The sequence below is a fragment of the Leptonychotes weddellii genome, chromosome 1, assembly GCF_054177405.1.
Source record: "Leptonychotes weddellii isolate Sample4059 chromosome 1, ASM5417740v2, whole genome shotgun sequence".
Classification (NCBI taxonomy): Eukaryota; Metazoa; Chordata; class Mammalia; order Carnivora; family Phocidae; genus Leptonychotes; species Leptonychotes weddellii.
Window position 1 is genome coordinate 136624983 of NC_138369.1, and position 19006 is coordinate 136643988.

Here is a 19006-nt window from a genome sequence, read left to right on the forward strand (position 1 = left end):
TTCACCGGTTTATTTTAAGCCTGGTGTAAGGTTGACATTGTTGCTAGCCATTTACATTGTGGTTATGTCATTGTTGCATTATCATTCAGTAAGACTAATTTTATTTTTTTAAGATTTATTTATTTTAGAGAGAGAGCACAAGCAGGAGGGCCATAGGAAGAGGGGGAGAGAGAGAAACTCAAGCAGATTCTGCACTGAGCAGGGAGCCCGATGTGGGGCTTGATCTCATGACCCTGAGGTCTTGACCCAAGCCAAAACCAAGAGTAGGACGCTTAACCGATTGTGCCCCCTAGGTGCCCCCAGTAAGACTGATTTTAAATATACCACACATGGCCCAAGAATAATCATCCCATTCTTTTGCTACCCCTACTTAATTATCTGCATAGTTTTTATTTATTTTAGAATTGAATTTCATCTTAAGGGATGAAAAAATAACCTAATAGTAAATAGTAGATATTTATGTAAATATTTTACTTCCCCAAAAACTATTTACTTGGGCTTAATATGATCCTGGTTTACTTATGTTTTACACAAATTTAGCAGGTGTCAGTGCTTCAGAGTCCATTTCCTAGTCACACACATGAATTGCAGTTAAACAAATGAAGTAAAATTTATTTAAACAGATTGGATTGTTTGCACCCAAAGAGGCTCACTTAGACTAATTTGGTTTACATGAGAATAGGTCAGTCTTTTCAAATAAGTCATTGCTCTGCCAAATTGCTGCAGCATCCCCAACGTCCTCAGCATTTTGCCTGGACTGTAGATTGATCCTCAATTTACCTGTTGCTGCTGCAGTCAACTGTTACGTTACCTTGGCAACTTGGGCTACTCTACTCTCAAAGAAAAAGCAGAAAGCTTTCAAAGAAAAAAATGAGACAGTTAAAAAATAAGTATGGAGACTCTTTTCATCTGAATAGCCGTGTCTTTGAGAGCTCTTCCTGAAAAGCAGCCTGTTGTAAGCTCATGTGACCAGATTATTGAGTACTAAATCCATGTTTCTAGAGGAGTGTGTGCGCGTTTATGTCTGCGCTTGGATTTCTTAAATTGATCATTCAGGTACTATGATTTATCTGTCTCTCTATAATTTTAGATCATCTTCCCCGGTTGTTTGAAACTCATTTTTTTTAACATAGTGAAAAGCAAAATGGAGTTATGCAAAATATATTTTTTTCCTTTAATTCTGAGACTTTTTATTTACTGCAAAATTTTATAGATAAACTTATTTTGGGAAGGACTATTTCCTTCCCCTAATGAGGGTTGTGTTCACATAAGATAAAACCCAAATGGGAGATGTTAGGAAAAAAGCGAGGAAATATTTAAAGGCAAAAGAAAAAACTTTTAGATTTGTTTTATTGTTTAGGCATTTTTATAAGATCTGTTTAATAGAAAATATTTTTTGTGGATGAGTGTTTATGACAAAACAACTGTATTCTTTTTTTTTTTTTTTGGTAGCACCAAAAAGGTGAGAAAGTGCATTCAGCCCTGTGAGATTTTCTCTTTGTTGGAAGGTGTAAAATGTGCTATAATCACATTGCTGCACCTAGCTATTTTCTGTGGAAAACTAGGGTCAGAAGGGGTCAAAAAGCACGTCAAGCGCTTCCCTTTATTATCTCCCTAATCCGGGCACAGTATTTTGTTAATGTTGAGATTGTTAGGATTCTTTTTAAAGTCTCAGACAAAACAAACTATCAGTCATTTTTGAGACTATCTCGACATTGACCACTGGGCTTTTTCCATGTAAGATTTCCTCATGCCAACTTTGGTTTCCTGTTTTTTTGTTTTGGTTTGGTTTGGTTTGGTTTGGTCTTTTAACACTGCCTGGCTGGATACTTCCTTCCTTCCTGATGCCGTTACAATCATTTGCTCCTTCCACCCTGGGCAGAGAGGACATTTCCTCCTCTGGGCTCCCACAGCAACTTCTCTCCTGTTATACCACTTTGTCACTTGGGTTGTGAATCTGTTTTCATGCTCATTTTTCTCTCGACTTTGAGGATCTTGAGTGCTGGGACTGGATTTTTTATCTTTGTATTCACGTGCTTATAACTGTGAGTGGTACCTTACTGGGCTTTCAGATTGAGGGTCCTGATATATATGATAATAAATGAAAAAAATTAATGATTTCATATTTTAGGATCACTTTGAATTCTGCTTCTGTCATCCATTCCAGTTTGGTGTTACCTACAAATACCCTAAGATTCTCTGCCTGTTCACATACAAGCCATTGATAGACATAGAGTAGATGATACAGAGGTAGGTATAGATACAGACTTCCATGCCCTGTGGCCCCTCTTGGGAAACATACCTGCAGTCTACATTTTACCATTGATCAATATAACATTTGGGGAAAAGAAGGCCATTAAATATTTCAAATAATTTGACATCTATGAGTCAGTCAAGTGGAGTAGTATCCAGACTATAATTTCTTTATATTTTCCATATGCTTTTTCATATGCGTGGCTGAAAATAGGCAAAAAGGATCAAAAGACTTCTCCTGTTTGCTGCTTTATGGAAAACAGAAATAAGTTCAGTTCCATATAACTAGTAACAAGTGCTCATAACCAACTTGTTGTCCAATTTATTCTAGAATTTTGCTAGAAATAGACATTAAAAGTTCACCAATCCATAATTTTTCCCATTTCTTAAAATTGGGATTTTTGTCCCACTTTAATCTCTATGATTTAGTGCCCATTCTTTTACATTCTTGCAATAAAATCTTTCTAGGCCTGGAAATTTGAAGACATTTAAATTGCCCAGGTAATAATTTACTGCCACCTCATCTGCCAGAACTTTAATTCGTTTTTACAATGTTTATCCTACCTCTCCTACAAGGAAGATTTAGTTTCTTGCTAGAGAAGACGGATGAATCACAGGAGTTGAAAATCCTGCTTCCCTCTCACATTTGTTGCTAGGTCGCTGTCTTCCTTAAGCCACAAGCTTTTCTGAATAAACCTCACAAATATAGACACCTTTCTTTTTGATTTCAGGGTGTTTCATGTACCTGAAGCTCATTCTGGCCAGAAGCCTTCTTGACACTGTGTATACATGTTCACAACACATGGAATATCTATCTTTTATGTCTCTCTTTCCACTTTTTATTGCATGGCTTTTAAGTTATGAACAAAAGATTCTTTTGCAATTATATTTAGTCACATCCTTTTCTGAAAATGGTGATGCAAACCATTTCTACAATTTATCATCTTCCTTAGATGCCCTTATTTTAAGCAATTTTGATTTTGGATGGAGGAGGACCTTGATGCTAAATCTCTGTACAAAATTACTCCCTTGGGACACTTGACTTCCTGTGAATCTGGCTTTATTTACCACTGATAGAGACATGGAAATAGTTTTCCGAAACCCTGCCTTGTTAGGTTCTTGAATTTTTACAGAACGTCAGTCCAACTCCCAGCTGTCCTACTTGTGACATCCCATGAAACCACATACATATGTGGGAACAGAAACACGCTTCCCTCCAAGAACTTTTTATGGAGTATAAATTCAAACTTATTGTCCCTGGATGGTTTTAAAGACTGAACAGAGAGAAACAATCATTTCACATGGGATGAACTTCAAATTATTTCTTTAACTGAATCTCATTTTGATATAGTATCATGGCCTATAAGGTATATCACAAAACAAGAAACATCCCTATGGAATTCATTCCTTTGCTTACTCACAGGATATTGCTGAGGCTGTTGTCATATTTCTGTGTGCCCACTATAAGCTACTTCTGTATTGTGTACTAGAAGAGTTACAATTTTGCTGTGGTTCTTTTAACTGATCCTGCTTTCCTCTTCAAGAAAGTTAAGATCCAAATTTGTGACTCTCATTAAAAGTGTGCAGTATAGGAATCCATGCCTTGCATTTTTGTATTAACTTCATTTTGAGCTTATACCTACTGCCATTTGCTATGTTGAATCTTTGTGAATCACCACAAATTCTTTTCGTAATGGGGTAAGAGAAAAATATAAACTGTCCCTTATTCCTTCTTCTCCCTATTACAAAGTCACAATGTCACTTTCTCCTAAGGGTCCCACCACTTCCTCCAGTCCAATCCAGTTTCTTATTGGCCATCATTAAAACCAACCACCATATACATCTTATGTGAATTCAGTGAGTAGATTGAATATTCTCATGTCTGTTCTAAACTTATTAACACATAAAAATATCGGTGGGCATTAGGATCAAATGCAACCAGGGTACTTTCCACACTTTTCTTTCTTCTAACCTTGTCAAAAATTTATCAGATGCTCCACTTTTATTACCATATTTTCTGCAGAAGTACAGGTAATTGAAATTTTTCATCATTACTGTGTTATCACTCTGTGCTAGTCCTATAATACGTATTAGGAAAACATCAAACATACCTCCCTATTTGTGGAGCTCGCATAAGGGTATCACTTGTTTGTTTGTTTTTTCCTGCAGTTCATTATATCATGTGGATTTAATGCAAAACTAGAAAGACAAAACTGTTTATTTACTTACTTGAAATGTACATTTTGTGGAGTTTTTTGATGTTGGCTTCGAGGAGCAGTCTGAAAATTGTACTCAGGAAGCATATTCTGTGACACCTGTCACTAAAGAAGCACCATGTTTACATTCTTTTTTTCCCCAGTAATCCAAATGGTCTGTCTGTTTTGATATAGTCAGATATTAGATTTAGCCTGACCTCATTTCTCTCATTAAAATTAGGTAACTTTTTTCATAGATAGTCCAAACTCTCTCTTTCCTGTTTTTGAGGAATTTATTTTTTTTATTTTTATTTTTTTTAAAGATTTTATTTATTTATTTGACAGAGAGAGACACAGCAAGAGAGGGAACACAAGCAGGGGGAGTGGGAGAGGGAGAAGTAGACTCCCCGCTGAGTAGGGAGCCCGATGTGGGGCTCGATCCCAGGACCCTGGGATCATGACCTGAGCCGAAGGCAGACGCCCAATGACTGAGCCACCCAGGCGCCCCAGTTTTTGAGGAATTTAATCACAATCTTTGATTTTGATGATTTGTATTAGATGCAAATCCAGTTCCCAGGTACTTTTTGCTGTGAGGCAGCCTCTGGTCAGCACTTCCTTGAAAATGCACAACGTCCCTCAGTTTTGGCAGGAGAAAGAAGAAAGAGTCGGAAAGAAGCACAGGAAGAGAAAAGGAAGCAAAGCAAGGGAGTGTGTCTTGGTGCATCACCTCACATTGATATCCTTGTCTGTTCAGAAGCCAACTCTGAGGACAGTTCTCAGCAGGAAGCTCAAAAATGCTGTGTACTCTGAGGAAACATTGTTGAGCCACCCGAGGAGATTAAGAGTCAGCGATCATTAGGGTGAAAGTGTCTCATAAACATATTGTTTAAATGTATAAGAGTATAAAATGCATCTGCATCTTTACTTTTATAAGCCTAAAAATTTTGGCCAGAAAAGTATAAAGCTATTTGTACTAATTGCCGCTTCTATTGTTGTAAGACAACAGGCAAAATGTGTGACTGAAATGGGAAGGTTTTTGGTTTTGTGGTTTCAGGATCAAACTTAGCACTGGGTACCTTTGAGTTTGGATATTCAAGCCAAACCTTTCAAGGTTTTTGACATTGTAAAGTAACAATCTTATGAGAAATCAGAGGGTGAAAAATTCTGTGCAAGTGAAGGTTGGCTCATGCATTTTAAAGGCAGGTTTGACTTGAATATATTAGGGCGCAGGGTGAAGCTGCTGGTGCAGATAAGATGACTGCTCAAGAAATAAAAAAAAGAGAGACATTCTGTTTTCAAACCCAGGAGGAAGACAAGGACTTGATCTCTAATATCTGTTCCTGCTGCAGGGAAATTTACAGTGAGAAAAGAGGGCAACAAAATATCCCTCTGAATTATTTTATCCAAATTACATCAAATGGTCCAAATTCTTCTCAAAAATGGCTTTCAAAATCCCCAGACATATTTTTCTGGATGCTAATAATTTGATAGAGATGGTATTTAAATACCTTTATTTCCTAATTTGTTGACCATAAAAAGCAGAAATGATAAGAAATATTAGTATGTCTCCCCTGTATCATTCTAACTACATGTGTTTATGATTTATTGAAGTGATCATCTGTACAATTCAAATATGAATTATGGAGAATTATGGAGGCTTTATTGAACTTTTCTAAAATAGGCATTTGGTGTAACATATACATTACAAGGTAAGCTTGCTTAGATCAGTCTTAGACTTTTCCTCATCAGATTTCATTAATTCTTCCTGCCTAAGGAAAAGTTTTAACTTTGTTGTTGAGATATTATTTCTAGGATGACTACTGCTGCTGTTTAAAGAAATTATTATTTTTTTATCTAGTGCATTCACTGTAGTTAATAAAACATGATTGGATCCATGGTGATGAAGAGCATCTAAAAGTGCAATATATTATTAAATTCAACATCTCATGTTGATGCAAGGTCAAAGTTGAGAAATTCAGCACTCATAAGCCAAAAAAAAAAAAAAAAACTTTAGTATTATAAGCTCTGAAACAAAATGCGTTATGCTTTTAAAAAATAAATGCCAGGGCGCCTGGGTGGCTCAGTTGGTTAAGTGACTGCCTTCAGCTCAGGTCATGATCCCAGAGTCCTGGGATCGAGTCCCGCATCGGGCTCCCTGCTCTGCGGGGAGCCTGCTTCTCCCTCTCCCACTCCCCCTGCTTGTGTTCCCTCTCTCGCTGTGTCTCTCTCTGTCAGATAAATAAATAAAATCTTTAAAAAAAATAAATAAATGCCATATATTATGATAAGCATTTACCAGGAAAGGGAAAGAGTATGCAAAATATAAATTTATATATGTAGGAGTCTGCAAGAACAGAAAAATCGCCATATTAATAACATTGAAAAAAAGTGTTTTGGCATGCTAAATGCTCAGTTTTAATGCTGCTTGAATCCTGTATTCACTGTTTTTATTATTCTACTTAAAGTCAGTGTGTAATTGGAAATATAAAAAAGAAAGACTATGCAAAGCCACATAATAGAAAACACATTTTATTATACCCTCCCCCAGATTAATTCAGGATGTACTTTCCACCAACCATCATGATTTTGGGACCACCTTCAATTAATTGCAATCATCACACTGTATTTTATATATATATATATATACACTCCTTATATCCAGTGAGCCCTCTATGTGAAGCGTGTGCCTATCTCTATATCCCAGCGCCTAATCTCTACACTATTCAGTGTCTCACGCATAATCAGTAGTCATTATAAGGTTGTTTGATCAAGAAACAAATATATGGACATGTGGATATAGGATAAAGCATGGACAGGGCAGAATGTATGGTGCTCTGGGCAGAACTAGAACTTTGAAATACTTTTAGATGATGTGGAATTCAGGTACTCAAAATTTTCACTTCCAGATGTGTTCTAACTATAATTTAAGGGAAAGAGTACACTTCTATCATCCCTCTGTGCAGAGGCCTTTCTATCAAATGGAGAATTTCTTAATTTATCATCTTCAGGGGAGACCCTTCCATCCTGACCATACTAATTAGTCTGGATCTTGTCCAGTTCCATTCTGTATCTTGGAGAGTGATGTGCACCTACGTGTTGTTACACTACGTTTTGTTTTGTTTTGTTTTGTTTTGCTTTGCTTTGTTTCCAGTGCAAGAGTGGGTAATGCTTTTGGTTCTGTTTATATAAAACTCCAGAGGAAGCACAGCATCTCATGGGTCTGTTGGCCCAGGCAGCATTTTCAGCCGTTGTGTTCAGTGAATAATGCACTCGTAGGTTTCTGGATTGTGAGTGATAGCTTGGAGCCCATAATCTTGTAGTTGGATTATTTCCTCCAAAACTGATTACCTTACATCTACTCTCGCTAAATGAAGCTCATATGCTGATACGCCACTTTCATGCCTACTTACCCAGACTCGCAGGAGTCCTCCTGAACACCATCCTTGTCACCTCAGCATTTCCTTACCCACTAGAGCTTACTGTCATGTGAGCATGTGGGGATTTCACCGCATATAACCTTTTTAACTTCATTTAAAAATATTCTAAGTAATACTGGGTTTCAGAGCAGATGCCTTGGATGGTGGGGGTGTGGGATACAGTAGAGAGGATTTGTGGCACAATTTTCATCCTTCCTGTTGCAGAGAAGTTGGTCTTTTTTCTTTCATTTTTTTTTCCTCCCCATCTGTCAGAGCCAACAGGCATTTCTTAAGGTACGTCGGTCTACTTTTTTTGCATCTGTGGGTGTTAGGCTGCCTACATTCTTGGGTTAGCTTGCTTCTGTCAGAGGATGGATATGTGCTTGTAAATGCAGGGACCTTGACCTTGCTAATCTTTTTGACTGGCTTTTTTCTTTCACCAGCCTTATTGATGTATGATTGACAAATAAAAACTGTATATATCTGCAGTGTACTGTGTGATGTCTTGATATACATATACATCGTGAAACAATGGCTTTTGAGCTCTTTGCTTAAAGTGTGATTTCAGGAAAAGAGGCCTGACTGTAGAATTAAATAGTTCCATAGACACTGCCTGTCACCCTCTATTTGCACATGCATGAGGGATTTAATTGGGGGTTCTTCCCCCATCTGTAGAGGAGATTCTACTGTCTAAATACAGATTGCATGAGAGAGCATATTGTATATCATAATGTCTCAGATTTTGTATCATTGTGTATCACAGTTTTTAGGATACTTTATTTCCTTCTTTCCCTCATGTCTTACAGCAGCTTCTCCTTTAATCTGGACCTCATTATTTCCACACACCCCCCACCCCGCTCTGATGAAGGCCCACTCTCTTTTATTATGCCCATTTGACCTCTTGTCCCTGTTTTCCTGATTCTGTCATCTACTAGGTGACTTCTGTCCAGTGTGACTGATCTCTGACTAAACATCTCCCTCATCAGGCAGCTTTGAAAAGAAAACAACCTCACAAACTGGTTTTAGAAATTCTTTGATTCTCTATAAATCACACTTGCCTATTTATTTTTCCAGAGCATGCATATCAATTACTTGGATGTAATTTCCCCTTACATTCTCACCAGCATATATGGAACAAAACATTCTTGCCCAGATGCAGGGGTCTTGGGAATACAACACAACAATGATCTTTGAAGCATTACCTGCCTGAAGAATTTGGGGCAGTTCTGGTTTGGGCTGGAATGTTCCCCATAAAGGCCAGAGTTGGAAATAATCTGAAGGGCAAATTGCTATTTTGGTGGAGGAGAGGAGCTATAAACCAAAATTCTCTGCTTGAAGAACAATCTATAATTAGAAGAGTCTAGTGCAAGGCAAGGTGGCAAAGATACCATGTTCAGGTTGGGAGGCCAAACACAAAGTAAGATAAGGTGGTAAGGTTAAACTGAACCATTCAAGGGTATTAGGGAGATCCCTTTTAGTGAATGCCCAAGCCATTGGCACAGAGGATGTAATTAGGGTTAAAGGAGCAGCATGAACTGAAACACAGCACTCCATGCCTGGTTCTAGAATGTATACAGTATACATGAGAACATTTGGAAACATGAAAAATATAAAACAGTAAGTTACTGAGCATCTGAAGGCTTTATATACGTTGGCTTAAATTCTCAAAACAAAAATTATTAAGATAATAAAGATGGCTTAGTTTGGGTTGTTCCCAAATAAGACTGAGAAAAATATTTGGGTGCAGGCCCTTAATGTCTGTTAATAAGCCTGTGACCACTTTGAGCAATTCTACTGGAGACCCTCTGGGTGACTACGTAGAATAGACCTAAGAATTGTCCCTCTAAGAGGCAAGGGCAATGAATTATTTATCCACAAATTCCCATCTTTCCTTGGTTGAGGATTACTTCTGGAAGCACTAACTTCCCTGCACTACCATTCTGCTCTCCATGTAGGAAAGACCTGGGCTAAAGAAACAGAGAAACATAGGTGCTAGCGGTTAGGGAATTGTGGATAGCAGCTACGGATGACTTCCAAGGTAGACTAAAGAGCTTATGGGTGGGGCAATGACAGTGCCTGCTACAAAGGGAAAGTCTGAGTCTTTCTGTGTAGCCAAATGGATAGAGGGAGGGGCCCTGTTCAAAAACACTTCTCTCAAAATATGATTTTATCTCATTTCAGTCACTTATATCCAGCACCTGTGGTTAAGTTGTGTCCATCCATGCATTTCTGTCTTTTCCACTAAAATGAGTATTATATCAGGTCCAGGAACTAGCCTTTACTTTATTTGCCTCTTTATCACCCAGCAGAGTGCTTTTCTGAAAGGAACTGCATTCGATTCTAGTGAAATTACAAAACAGATGCTCCATAAGATCCCTTTTCCCTTCAAAAATCAGGACATTTGCTAATGGTAACCTGCTTCCCTATGTCTATTTTTGTAATGCTGCCAACCCCAGAGGATCCAAAGGCACAGAATTAGCAATTACCGTACAGCACATTTAGCGTACTTAGAAGCCTCTTTGCCCACCACTGGAATGCGGCCATGGGGATAGAGCACAGAGGCTGTGCAGAAGCTACAATAGCCCAGCCTGAAAATGTGAGATGAATAACCTGACTGGGGTGTGTCTCCCATATAACAGGTCGCCTATTTGTGATCTCAGACTCTCCTCTAGGTCACATCTGAACTTCTAGTATCAAAAGGACACAATAATATTCTTAAAGTAATTGTTTTTAGGGAGATAAAAGCAATTCATACTATCCTTTAATCTTACCCATATTGAATGGAAAGTGAGAGCCACAGTCCACAAAGGGCCTGTGTCTTTGTTATAAAACTGAATGCCCAAGAAGCAGAAGCCTGTGTCTTGGGAGGAGTGTACAACATGCCATGTAGGGTGATGAGGTGGCATCACAGGTACCTAGGTGGTTATTCACAGCTTACAGACACCTGGGACATATGGCACTTAAAGCAATCTTCATAAGCACCCACTTCGCAGATGAGGATGTGAAGACCCAAAGAGAGACACAGGATCACAAAATAGTAGCAAAAAAAGTGCAACCTTCAAACCTATTTGTAAGTTGAGAATTCTCTGGACTCAGAAACACACTCAACCAGATATCAACAGATCATTCTTCTAGTCCTGGCACTTGTGGTTACTGCTTATGGTCTAGAGTTAGTCACTGTATATACCTGAGTCTCAGGTACCTCTCTTTAAAACTGTGAACTTTGATTGCTTCCATGATATTTTTCCATACCTTTATAACAAAGATTGTAGAAGTTAAAAGCGCTATATGTGACCTTTTATAAGGCAGGTAACCATCACTCACTGAGGACCAGACACTACTCAGAGTTCTTTGTACATTTTGGTTTTCATTGACTTTTCATACAGTTAGGTATAGGTAATGACGTTAAGTTGCAGTTTCTCACCAGAGATCACAAAGCTTCTAAGTGGAAACAGAATTTAAGCTCCTGTCTATCTGATATTTAGTCCTATGCTGTCTTCAGTACATCTGAGACAAATCCCAGGGCCTCCCCAGTCATGTTATGGAACAGGAAGGTTTAACAGAATCTGTATTAACAAAGAGCATCAATGAAAGTAGGATGTCTGAAGGTGTTCGAAAAATCAGGAGTTCTAGCTCTCATGCTAATGGTTAGCCAGCTAGAGTTTTAGACACCAACATGCCTGCTACTTCCCCCTGACCCTGGTCTTTCCTCTTTTGTCCTCCCCATTCTCTTGCCCCAACGTTAATGCTTTATCTCACTGTCACCACTGATTAGAATCTGCTTTAGACACTAGGGGAGAAACAGTTCTCACCCTCTGGAAGAGGCAACAGGCAAACAGGCAGGTACAAAACAGCATGCTCATTATGCACCTCAAGAGACGTAAGCTTGGGAAAGTGCTAATGGAGACAGTCTGGAGACTCAGAGAGCAGCTCCCCTCCTTACCAATGAAAATAATCCACTCTTATTCATAAAAAGATGCATATGAATGATAAGGTTGGAAATGTTACCTTCCATCAGGTGTATTTCCACACTTGTATTAAGAACATGTAACAACCTGAGTGGCTTGAGGACCAACCAATCAGAGTAGGGATAGTTATATTTCAGGGCCCCAAGACCCCTTGCTGTGCCTACGTTAACAGTTTAGCTGCTGGAACATCCGGAGGTCCAGGAGGTTCCAGGGGCGGGGCTGTGGTGGCCACAGCTGCAGAGTGGGGATGGGACAGAGGCACTAGAGGGTCAAGACAGTGGCTTGATTTTGGCAATTGATATTGATATATACCTGTATTTTCACAGCTAATAAACTCCTCTAGTACCCGTTGAATACCAGCTCTGCTATTTGTTTTTAGAGGCTACTCTTCCATTTACCTTACGCCTTCCTGAGATTTGCCTTAAGCCCCCCTGTGATATTTCGGACATCTCTAGGACACAGAAAGAGGTGCTCAGTAATCACTTCAGGCGCACAGTGACCTGCTTTATGAGTGGGTAATACCACATACCCACAGACTATGAGAGAAACCTTAGAAAATTGTTCCAAGTTAAGATTTGATCAAAGGAGAATGGGTTGGTTTCTTGTGAACACTCCTTGTTTAACTTTAGTGAAATAACAATAAACATAACAGTATCAAAATGCTTTTACACTCTACCATTGGCAAAGCACTTTCATACCTATGATGTTGTTTCCTTTTCCCTGCAATTTTGTGGACTGAGCAGGGCTGCTAGCATAATTATCCCCAAATAGCAGATGAAGAAATGGAGACACAGGAAGTATGACTAACAGAGTCAAGCAGTGAGTGTGAGCAGATGACAAGATTCAGTGATCATTGAGGAGGAGAAAGTGCACTTTTGGGTCTGACAGCCTGGAGTTGAAATCTGGCCTCAACTCTATTGCTGGATGACCTTAAACAGAGCCTCCTTGAATCACTGAGTTAGCCTCAGCTCCTCTTTTGTAAATTAGGAAGTATCAGTTGTCTACTCTTAGAGTTATCTTGAGGTTTCAACAGGCAATGTTGGGAAGCTATGCAGTGCTTGGCACACAGAAAGCACTCGAAAGCTGCTCATCAGACTCCTAACCCAGTGTCCTCTTCACTACACACCTACTCATGATACACTCACAAACTCAACCTCATATTATAAAATCTAAACAGAACCCTGAGTAATTTCAAATACCAACTGTTGTCAGTGTATTCTTTTAGTACCAAGTGCTGTGTGATAATATTTACATATTTTAGTGCCAATGACAAAAATACTAAGAAAAACACATAAGCAAATATAAATATTTCATGTTTTGATTTCTAATATGTGAATCTCTCCATTCTACAGAATATTAGAATTCTCTAAACACAGAACTTGAAGCTCCTTATCATAGTAGGATATTGATTAATTTTATAGCCAAAATACTGGGGCTAGTGAAGATCTAGAGAATGGCAATGCACATAGCACATCCAGAAAGATTTGTTTTCTTAAATCTGTCTTGTGGAATAAACCATTCTCTGCAATTTTACCATTGGGTTTTCCAAGCTGTCAACCTGTTGACTTCAACTCCCCACCTTTTGTTTTAGGAGGGGGTGAGTGTACATTGGGCAAAAAGATAAGTTTTTCATAGTCTCCTGAACCTGATAAGATTTGCGTGTATCTTTAGAAGGTGCAAATTTCATGGTCTAGAAAGGAAAAGATTTTCATTTGAAAGACTTTTCTGAGATGATTGAAAAAATTGCCAAAACAATTCAAAAATGGTTTAGAAGACAGAGTGTGGGTTAAAATAGGGATGTAATTCTTATCTTTGTATTTATTTGAGACAATCTGTTCCTTGCTCTATGAGTCACTAAGCAGTTTTACTTTACTCTGAATTTGAAAATGCATACATATCCCTAGACAATGAATTCTTCCTAAGTGTCTTGGACACACAGCTACTGGTCACTGCTACTAAAAATTCCTGCCATTTTGGGGTGCAGCACTAGTCATTGAATAAGAACTGTTTTAAGAACTGATAACTGCTTTATTGCACCTCTGCTCTCAGGAGCTCTGCTTTGCAAATCTGGATTTCTCAGCCCACCACAAGCACACATGTCACTCATTAGTTCTCTTAAGCTTATCGTAATCATAGGGTCAGATGCACAACCTAATTGCTCCCTGGTGTATAAAAATACAGGGCTGCTGCAAATCTTAGTGAGTGGCATTATATGAATTACTTCCCAAAGCCCTCTCTGAAATATTTCTGGACTTCCAAAAATGTAAAATGCTCCCCTCTTTTTCAGAGGGAAGGTTTAGGGGCCAAATAAAATTTGCACAAGTATTGCCATCTTGATCATTATTAGATCGGGTCCTCATTTGTAATAAAATTGTTGATCTCTACAGTTAGCATCTTCCAACATGCAAATAGTCCTGAGAGGGCATCTATGAACCTCTCGCCTTCATTTTTGTCTCTTAGCTTTGGCTATGTTCTTCTCTGTATTGGAGAATGCATTGTTCCCTTTTAGTTATTTAGGTGCTGGGCATTCTTCCAAGCCCAGACCAAGCTTTCCTTACCTGCTATAGTCCCAGCTTCCCCTTTCCCTTCTCTGAACAATTAATGCATTCATCTATCAGCTTCACCATAAAGTACTTGAATGTATAGCCACAGAGGGTAGAATTAAAGATGGAGACATAGGTGCTACTGAGAAAGTTAAAGTAAGGAAAATTTTCATTTAGAGCAGCCAAAAGGGGAGAATAGGTTGACTTATGAGGCAATAGCATCCCTATCACAGCGGGTAGCTAAGGGTTGGCTGAACAGTGGATTGGGGAATCCCATTCTAGAGGGGACTCATCTATTAGATGTGCTATCTAGGTAACTGGTAAGGTCCAGGGTTCCTGGGTGGCTCAGTCGGTTAAGCATCTGCCTTCAGCTCAGGTCCTGATCCCAGGGTCCTACATTGGGTTTGCCTGCTCAGCAGGGAGCCTGCTTCTCCCTCTGCTCCCCCCACCCTGTGTGTGTGTGTGTGTGTGCATGCGCGCGTACTCTCTCTCTCTCCAATAAATAAATAAAATCTTTAAAAATAAATAAATAAATAGCTGTAAGGTCCCTGAGATTATATCATTTTATAATATTGATAGCACGTAGACTCATTGAGAATAGACCCCTTACCTTATGCTGCTTCTGTATCTTAAAAAGCAAGGCAGGCAGCAGGAACCACTTAATTCAAAAGTGATTGATTGTATTTGTTTTACTAGTTAGTTTCCTTTTATATCAAGAGGTATAGGGCAACAAGGAAAAGACTTAGCGGGAGAAGAAGCTTACAAGAAATGTCACATAAAACTTGCAGCATATATAAAATATGCTTAAGTTATAGCTCTTTCCTTCATGTGATAGCTTTCATTACTTTTACTAATAAGGACATATAGTCCAGGCCTCCTGATTAAGGTGATGCTGGGTCTGGTCACAGGCGAAAAATAAAAATCTGAAAAATACATTTATGACTTGATACTACTCAGAAGAAATGGGGCTCTTCTCTTCTGTATTTGTAATTCAATCTCATTGGTTTCTTGCCTTTTCTTAAGGATGATATGATAGAAAAGTATTCTGCCTTATAGTACTTTTTTGTTGTTGCTTCCGAGAGCTCACACTCTTTCTTATTTAATCCTCAATAGAGTCCTATGTAGAAGTTATTGGTAAAAGTAATACCTTGTCGATTTTCCAGAGGAAACCAAGGCTCAAAGAGGTTAAGTGACTCTTTCAAGATCATGCAGCCATTGATGAGACATAATCCCAATCTTTACTCTTAAACCCACTGGTTTAAAACTATAGTAACACTGGCAACATAATGTAATGTTATTTATACACTGCAACTGGCAGCGGTTGATAAGTGAGCTTCATCTATGCAAAAAGATACTTAAAATACAAATATTTTAATATATAAGATTGTTTTCTGTAGTTAAATGTTGTTAGAGTGTGGTATGTACATGTTTATGCATCTGGAAGTGAGCTTTGTTGCATATACTAGCTTTAAGGATTACAGAGAAAATAAAAAAAGAGCCACGCTAATGTTTAAAAAATCTCAGAGCTGAGGCGCCTGAGTGGCTCAGCTGGATAAGTGTCCCACTCTTGATTTCAACTCAGGTCATGATTTCAGGGTTGTAAGATTGAGCCCTGCATCAGGCTCTGCACTGGGTGTCAGCGTGGAGCCTGCTTAAGATTCTCCCTCTCCCTCTGCCCCTGTCCCCCTCCCTCTTTCAAAACAAAAACAAAAACATACGATATGTTTTGGATATAAGAGATATCACAGGGAAAGATGCAGAGAAGTATGCACTTTTGTCAAAAAAGTCAACATGTTGAAACTCAATCATTTAAAAAAAAATTAGTAGGGGAAACAAAGAACAAAGGATTCATCAAAGAATGAAGCAAAATTATGGATTAGATTGAATGAATAGATGGAAGGAAGGAGTGAATGAGTATAAACATACGGTGATTTTAAAGTGTAGTCTCCAATACAGAAGCTTGGAAGTCACTCTCTCTTATTCGTGGTGTCCGGGGATAGGATTTTACATGCTTGACAGAGAGTACCTACCAGGGTGGAAGGGATCTGCTACTGAGTGCTTGACCACCCTTTACCCTCAACCACCCACATGTCATAAGAAACAGGCAGCCATGCTCCCAAGAGCAGGTATATAACCTCACGGTGCTTCTTAAGTGGCCATAAAGAAGTTGGCTGAGCATGAAATTTCATCATTAAAGTTTATGCTTTTAGTTGGGAGAAGGGGAGAAGAAACAAAAATCAAGACTAGGAAAAAGAGGAGGAGGAGAAATTGTTAACAGCTCATATGAGAACATGATGTGGTTCCTAGGAGATAGTTAAATTTAGGAGGGGAGAAAGGCACTTGTGATTATGAATCCAATGCGTGCTGGGAGCTCTGACCCTTCCCGTCATCCAGAATGGATGAGCAGGGAGACCAGGAAAGGCTCTGCTTGTTGATACTTGAACATGATGTGACGGCTGGTGCTTTGTTCCGTTGTGAGGAGGAAATGGGACAATCTTCTCTAATCGTGAGGAGAACGGGGTTCTGTTCAGGAAACTCAAGGATAAAAGTTCTAGTTGAGAGGAGAGTTGTCATTTCTATAGGGGTACCATTCTGTTGAATTGGTTTGGAAATTTACACACTATTACTCAGATGACAAGGCATGCAATTGCTCCAATATTTCTCCCAGTCTTCTTTGTGCTCAGCACATGGGGATGGGGCAAGAGGTATGGAGACACTATGTTTAACCATTAATAGTTTCTTTGTCTCCTCAGGTTTAAATGTCCATTTTGAATATCCAGGTACCTTTTAGATAAATACAAGTCTCCTTCAACTTATGGTGGGTTTATATATCTGGATATAAACCCACCATAAGTTGAAAATATCGTTAAGTCGACAATGCATTTATTACACCTAACCTACTGAACATTATAGCTTAGCTAGCCTAGCCCACCTTAAATGTGCTCAGGACACTTCCATTAGCTTATGGTTTGGCAAATTGTCCCATACAGAGCCCATCTTAAAGTGTTGAATATCTCATGTAATTTATTGAAAACTGACATGAACAACAGGATGGTTGTAAGTGCGTTGGTTGTTCACCCTTGTAATTGTGGGGCTGCCCTGCCAGCCTCATGAGAAAGTATCATACCACGTATCTCTAGCCCAGGAAAAGATCACAATTCAAAATTCTGAGTACAGTTTCTGCTGAATGTGTATTGCTTTCGCACCATCGTCAACTGTTAGATTGAATCTTTGTTAAGTCAGGGACCATCTGTGGTGCCATTCACATTCACATTACTTTCTCCTGTGGTGGCCTAAGGTAGCATCTGGCTGCTAGGTGAGAGGCACAAAATATAATTTTGGAATGGGTCCTAAATGTCAACAGTGGGGCTTATTTCTGCAGTGGGGCGGCTGCTCTGGCCTGGGCTTTGGATTGATGACCAAAGTATGAATCTATTATAGAGGTGTAACCCTCTGGTCCTGCCTGGTCTTTAGGAGTGATGTGATGATAGGGACTCCTGGACCTGGTTCTAAACCTCTGCTTCTTCATTCCAATCCCAGGAATTGCACCCTCATGTCAATGCAACAGAGCCTACACAAATGTCTGCACCCCTTGCGTGCCACATACAAGTGACAGGGATGCAGGAGGACTGCCTCAGAATCATCTCTCTGGTCAATTTTCTCCAAAAGACCATTACCACCCTCATTGAATTAGATTGAAGCCATCCAGCACAAATCTCTTTTTCCAGGTTAAAAAACAAAGAAAAGGGGTAATGGATCTACTGATTCTAGATTCTTGCCTAATTTATCCTCTCTTTCCACGGTCCACTAACCAAAAGAGATCATCTCACCTTTTCCTTTTCCCCCCTGGAAGGAACTTGCCCAAATTTTATCTTCCAGTTTCTCAGGGACACTAAACATCAGAACTTAGTTGTAATGGTAAATGGGGAGCAAGGAGAGAAATCTATTTACCAACAAGAGAGTGTGTAGAAAGGGATATTTACAAATTATTATCCTCATTATATTTACACCTGATCATAAATTTGAATCTACCAGAGTGGTATAAAATTCAAGGATTACTTGCCACTATTGGAAGCCTGGGATAGAATGGAGTATTTAGCAAAAACAGTATATGTTTATTCTATAAGGAAAGTTTTTGAAATATAATGCCAGGGAAACTCAGATGGCTTTCCATGAGGCAAAACATTTTTGCTAAATGGAAGTAAAAGAAAGAATCAAATATTGATTAAACACAAACACACACACACACTTAAAACCATGATGATAGTGAATGTTTAGCATCTGAATAGGAGTGTCCTACTTCAATCCCAGAGGAGGCATTTTCACTCATGTATCACTCCTACTGCCACTTGGGCATTTACACACACACACACACACACACAAATTTTAAATCACCATTCAGGACTGTAAAGCTTTACTTTTAGACTGGCCTCATTTTATTTAGTTCAGAAGCAGCTGCAAGATTTACCTAGGTCTGTCTTTGGGAATCATTAAGAATGGGTAGACAACTCTTTGTACTGTTTAGTTGAAACATTTTCCTGAAATAATTGACTAACTTGATACCAAGAAGTTGATCTTAATGATTCCACCACTGGATATCCCTTAAGTTTGAGAAAGACTTTATAAGAATA